The 6,000-nt window shown below is 65.5% G+C and overlaps 1 protein-coding gene across 1 annotated transcript in view; it reads right to left on the reverse strand.

The window, feature by feature from the left end:
* The window catches only part of SLC27A1 (solute carrier family 27 member 1), a 64,029-nt gene extending 58,383 nt beyond the window's left edge, over nucleotides 1-5,646 (reverse strand). The window contains exon 1 of the mRNA XM_075902458.1: nucleotides 5,493-5,646. The gene's annotated coding sequence lies outside the window, so the exon portion shown is untranslated. The remainder of the gene's footprint in view (nucleotides 1-5,492) is intronic.
* Between the last annotated feature and the right edge of the window lie 354 nt (nucleotides 5,647-6,000).

A 6,000-nucleotide genomic window follows, 5' to 3' on the forward strand; every position in this document is an offset into this window, starting at 1 on the left:
ATTCACCCGCTGCCCCGTTTCACACACACAACCCCTGTGTCAGCCCCGCATTCACCCGCTGCCCCGTGTCACACACACAACCCCTGTGCCAGCCCCACATTCACCCGCTGTCCCGTGTCACACACACAGCCCCTGTGCCAGCCCCACATTCACCCGCTGCCCCGTGTCACACACACAACCCCTGTGCCAGCCCCGCATTCACCCGCTGTCCCGTGTCACACACACAACCCCTGTGCCAGCCCCACATTCACCCGCTGCTCCGTGTCACACACACAATCCCTGTGCCAGCCCCACATTCACCCTCTGCCCCGTGTCACACACACAACCCGTGTCAGCCCCGCATTCACCCGCTGCCCCGTGTCACACACACAACCCCTGTCAGCCCCACTTTCACCCGCTGCCCCGTGTCACACACACAACCCCTGTGCCATCCCCGCATTCACCCGCTGTCCCGTGTCACACACACACCCCTGTGCCATCCCCGCATTCACCCGCTGTCCCGTGTCACACACACAACCCCTGTCAGCCCCACTTTCACCCGCTGCCCCGTGTCACACACACAACCCCTGTGCCATCCCCGCATTCACCCGCTGCCCCGTGTCACACACACAACCCGTCAGCCCCACATTCACCCGCTGCCCCGTGTCGCACACATAACCCCTGTGCCAGCCCCGCATTCACCCGCTGCCCCGTGTCACACACACAACCCCTGTGCCAGCCCCGCATTCACCCGCTGCCCCGTGTCACACACACAACCCCTGTGCCAGCCCCGCATTCACCCGCCGCCCAGTGTCACACACACAACCCGTGTCAGCCCCACATTCACCCGCTGCCCCGTGTCACACACACAACCCCTGTGCCAGCCCCACATTCACCCGCTGCCCCGTGTCACACACACAACCCGTGTCAGCCCCACATTCACCCGCTGCCCCGTGTCACACACACAACCCCTGTGCCAGCCCCACATTCACCCGCTGCCCCGTGTCACACACACAACCCCTGTGCCAGCCCCACATTCACCCGCTGCCCCGTGTCACACACACAACCCCTGTGCCAGCCCCACATTCACCCCCTGCCCCGTGTCACACACGCAACCCCTGTGCCAGCCCCGCATTCACCCGATGCCCCGTGTCACACACACAACCCCTGTGTCAGCCCCACATTCACCCGCTGTCCCGTGTCACACACACAACCCCTGTGCCAGCCCCGCATTCACCCGCTGTCCCGTGTCACACACACAACCCCTGTGTCAGCCCCGCATTCACCCGCTGCCCCCTGTCACACACACAGCCCCTGTGCCAGCCCCGCATTCACCCGCTGCCCCGTGTCACACACACAACCCCTGTGCCAGCCCCGCATTCACTCGCTGCCCCGTGTCACACACACAACCCCTGTGCCAGCCCCGCATTCACCCGCTGCCCCGTGTCACACACACAACCCGTGTCAGCCCCGCATTCACCCGCTGCCCCGTGTCACACACACAACCCCTGTGCCAGCCCCGCATTCACCCGCTGCCCCGTGTCACACACACAACCCCTGTGCCAGCCCCGCATTCACCCGCTGCCCCGTCACACACACAGCCCCTGTGCCAGCCCCGCATTCACCCGCTGCCCCCTGTCACACACACAGCCCCTGTGCCAGCCCCACATTCACCCGCTGCCCCGTGTCACACACACAACCCCTGTGCCAGCCCCACATTCACCCGCTGCCCCGTGTCACACACACAACCCCTGTGCCAGCCCCGCATTCACCCGCTGCCCCCTGTCACACACACAGCCCCTGTGCCAGCCCCACATTCACCCGCTGCCCCGTGTCACACACACAACCCCTGTGCCAGCCCCACATTCACCCGCTGCCCCGTGTCACACACACAACCCCTGTGCCAGCCCCGCATTCACCCGCTGCCCCCTGTCACACACACAGCCCCTGTGCCAGCCCCACATTCACCCGCTGCCCCGTGTCACACACACAACCCCTGTGCCAGCCCCACATTCACCCGCTGCCCCGTGTCACACACACAACCCCTGTGCCAGCCCCGCATTCACCCGATGCCCCGTGTCACACACACACCCCTGTGTCAGCCCCACATTCACCCGCTGTCCCGTGTCACACACACAACCCCTGTGTCAGCCCCACATTCACCCGCTGCCCTGTGTCACACACACAACCCCTGTGCCAGCCCCGCATTCACCCGCTGCCCCGTGTCACACACACAACCCCTGTGCCAGCCCCGCATTCACCCGATGCCCCGTGTCACACACACAACCCGTGTCAGCCCCACATTCACCCGCTGCCCCGTGTCACACACACAACCCCTGTGCCAGCCCCACATTCACCCGCTGCCCCGTGTCACACACACAACCCGTGTCAGCCCCACATTCACCCGCTGCCCCGTGTCACACACACAACCCCTGTGCCAGCCCCACATTCACCCGCTGCCCCGTGTCACACACACAACCCCTGTGCCAGCCCCACATTCACCCGCTGCCCCGTGTCACACACACAACCCCTGTGCCAGCCCCGCATTCACCCGATGCCCCGTGTCACACACACACCCCTGTGTCAGTCCCACATTCACCCGCTGTCCCGTGTCACACACACAACCCCTGTGCCAGCCCCACATTCACCCGCTGCCCCCTGTCACACACACAACCCCTGTGCCAGCCCCACATTCACCCGATGCCCCGTGTCACACACACACCCCTGTGTCAGCCCCACTTTCACCCGCTGCCCCGTGTCACACACACAGCCCCTGTGCCAGCCCCACATTCACCCGCTGTCCCGTGTCACACACACAACCCCTGTCAGCCCCACTTTCACCCGCTGCCCCGTGTCACACACACAACCCCTGTCAGCCCCACTTTCACCCGCTGCCCCGTGTCACACACACAACCCGTCAGCCCCACATTCACCCGCTGTCCCGTGTCACACACACAACCCCTGTGCCAGCCCCACATTCACCCGCTGCCCCCTGTCACACACACAACCCCTGTGCCAGCCCCACATTCACCCGATGCCCCGTGTCACACACACACCCCTGTGTCAGCCCCACTTTCACCCGCTGCCCCGTGTCACACACACAGCCCCTGTGCCAGCCCCACATTCAGCCGCTGCCCCGTGTCACACACACAACCCCTGTGCCAGCCCCGCATTCACCCGATGCCCCGTGTCACACACACAACCCCTGTGCCAGCCCCACATTCACCCGCTGCCCCGTGTCACACACACAACCCCTGTGCCAGCCCCACATTCACCCGCTGCCCCGTGTCACACACACAACCCCTGTGCCAGCCCCGCATTCACCCGCTGCCCCGTGTCACACACACAACCCCTGTGCCAGCCCCACATTCACCCGCTGCCCCGTGTCACACACACAACCCCTGTGCCAGCCCCACATTCACCCGCTGCCCCGTGTCACACACACAACCCCTGTGCCAGCCCCGCATTCACCCGCTGCCCCGTGTCACACACACAACCCCTTTGTCAGCCCCGCATTCACCCGCTGCCCCGTGTCACACACACACCCCCTGTGCCAGCCCCGCATTCACCCGCTGCCCCGTGTCACACACACAACCCCTGTGCCAGCCCCGCATTCACCCGCTGCCCCGTGTCACACACACAACCCCTGTGCCAGCCCCGCATTCACCCGATGCCCCGTGTCACACACACACCCCCTGTGCCAGGCCCACATTCACCCGCTGCCCCGTGTCACACACACAACCCCTGTCAGCCCCGCATTCACCCGCTGCCCCGTTTCACACACACAACCCCTGTGCCAGCCCCGCATTCACCCGCTGCCCCGTGTCACACACACAGCCCCTGTGCCAGGCCCACATTCACCCGCTGCCCCGTGTCACACACACAACCCCTGTGTCAGCCCCACATTCACCCGCTGCCCCGTGTCACACACACAACCCCTGTGCCAGCCCCACATTCACCCGCTGCCCCGTGTCACACACACAACCCCTGTGTCAGCCCCGCATTCACCCGCTGCCCCGTGTCACACACACAACCCCTGTGCCAGCCCCGCATTCACCCGCTGCCCCGTGTCACACACACAGCCCCTGTGCCAGCCCCACATTCACCCGCTGCCCCGTGTCACACACACACCCCCTGTGCCAGCCCCACATTCACCCGCTGCCCCGTGTCACACACACAGCCCCTGTGCCAGCCCCGCATTCACCCGATGCCCCGTGTCACACACACACCCCCTGTGCCAGGCCCGCATTCACCCGCTGCCCCGTGTCACACACACAACCCCTGTGCCAGCCCCGCATTCACCCGCTGCCCCGTGTCACACACACAACCCCTGTGCCAGCCCCGCATTCACCCGCTGCCCCGTGTCACACACACAACCCCTGTGCCAGCCCCACATTCACCCGCTGCCCCGTGTCACACACACAACCCCTGTGTCAGCCCCGCATTCACCCGCTGCCCCGTGTCACACACACAACCCCTGTGCCAGCCCCGCATTCACCCGCTGCCCCGTGTCACACACACAGCCCCTGTGCCAGCCCCACATTCACCCGCTGCCCCGTGTCACACACACACCCCCTGTGCCAGCCCCACATTCACCCGCTGCCCCGTGTCACACACACACCCCCTGTGCCAGCCCCACATTCACCCGCTGCCCCGTGTCACACACACAACCCCTGTGCCAGCCCCGCATTCACCCGCTGCCCCGTGTCACACACACAACCCCTGTCAGCCCCACTTTCACCCGCTGCCCCGTGTCACACACACAACCCCTGTGCCAGCCCCACATTCACCCGCTGCCCCGTGTCACACACACAACCCCTGTGCCAGCCCCACTTTCACCCGCTGCCCCGTGTCACACACGCAACCCCTGTGCCAGCCCCGCATTCACCCGCTGCCCCGTGTCACACACACAACCCGTGTCAGCCCCACTTTCACCCGCTGCCCCGTGTCACGCACACAACCCCTGTGCCAGCCCCGCATTCACCCGCTGCCCCGTGTCACACACACAACCCCTGTGCCAGCCCCGCATTCACCCGCTGCCCCGTGTCACACACACAACCCCTGTGTCAGCCCCACATTCACCCGCTGCCCCCTGTCACACACACAGCCCCTGTGCCAGCCCCACATTCACCCGCTGTCCCGTGTCACACACACAACCCCTGTGCCAGCCCCACATTCACCCGCTGCCCCGTGTCACACACACAACCCCTGTGCCAGCCCCACATTCACTCGCTGCCCCGTGTCACACACACAACCCCTGTGCCAGCCCCACATTCACCCGCTGCCCCGTGTCACACACACAACCCCTGTGCCAGCCCCGCATTCACCCGATGCCCCGTGTCACACACACACCCCCTGTGCCAGGCCCGCATTCACCCGCTGCCCCGTGTCACACACACAACCCCTGTGCCAGGCCCGCATTCACCCGCTGCCCCGTGTCACACACACAACCCGTGTCAGCCCCACTTTCACCCGCTGCCCCGTGTCAGAACCGCACCGCGCCCCTCCCCCACCTTGTTGCTCCCGCGGCGTCTGGCCGCGATCCTCGCAGCCCGGCTCCGCCCCGCAATCCGGCTCCGCCCCCCGGGGGCGGGGCAGGAGGAGCACAGCGCTAGGACGGGAGACCACAGAGAGCGTGGCTGGTGCGGGGCAGAGCGCCGCAGCCTACAGAGGCTTGGTGGCGAGCTTTGGCCGCCAGGGGGCTGGAGAGAGGGAGGAGCATAGAGAATCGGGGCGGAGATAGAGAGGCTGGGGAGAGGAGCATAGAGAATGGGGCTGGGATAGAGGGGCTGGGACCAGGACATAGAGAATAGGGCTGGGATAGAGGGGTTGGTACCAGGAGCATAGAGAATGGGGCTGGGATAGAGGGGCTGGGACCAGGACATAGAGAATAGGGCTGGGATAGAGGCGTTGGTACCAGGAGCATAGAGAATGGGGCTGGGATAGAGGGGTTGGTACCAGGACATAGAGAATAGGGCTGGGATAGAGGGGTTGGTACCAGGATATAGAGAATGGGGCTGG

The sequence above is a fragment of the Pelodiscus sinensis genome, chromosome 19 (assembly GCF_049634645.1).
Source record: "Pelodiscus sinensis isolate JC-2024 chromosome 19, ASM4963464v1, whole genome shotgun sequence".
Lineage (NCBI taxonomy): Eukaryota > Metazoa > Chordata > Testudines > Trionychidae > Pelodiscus > Pelodiscus sinensis.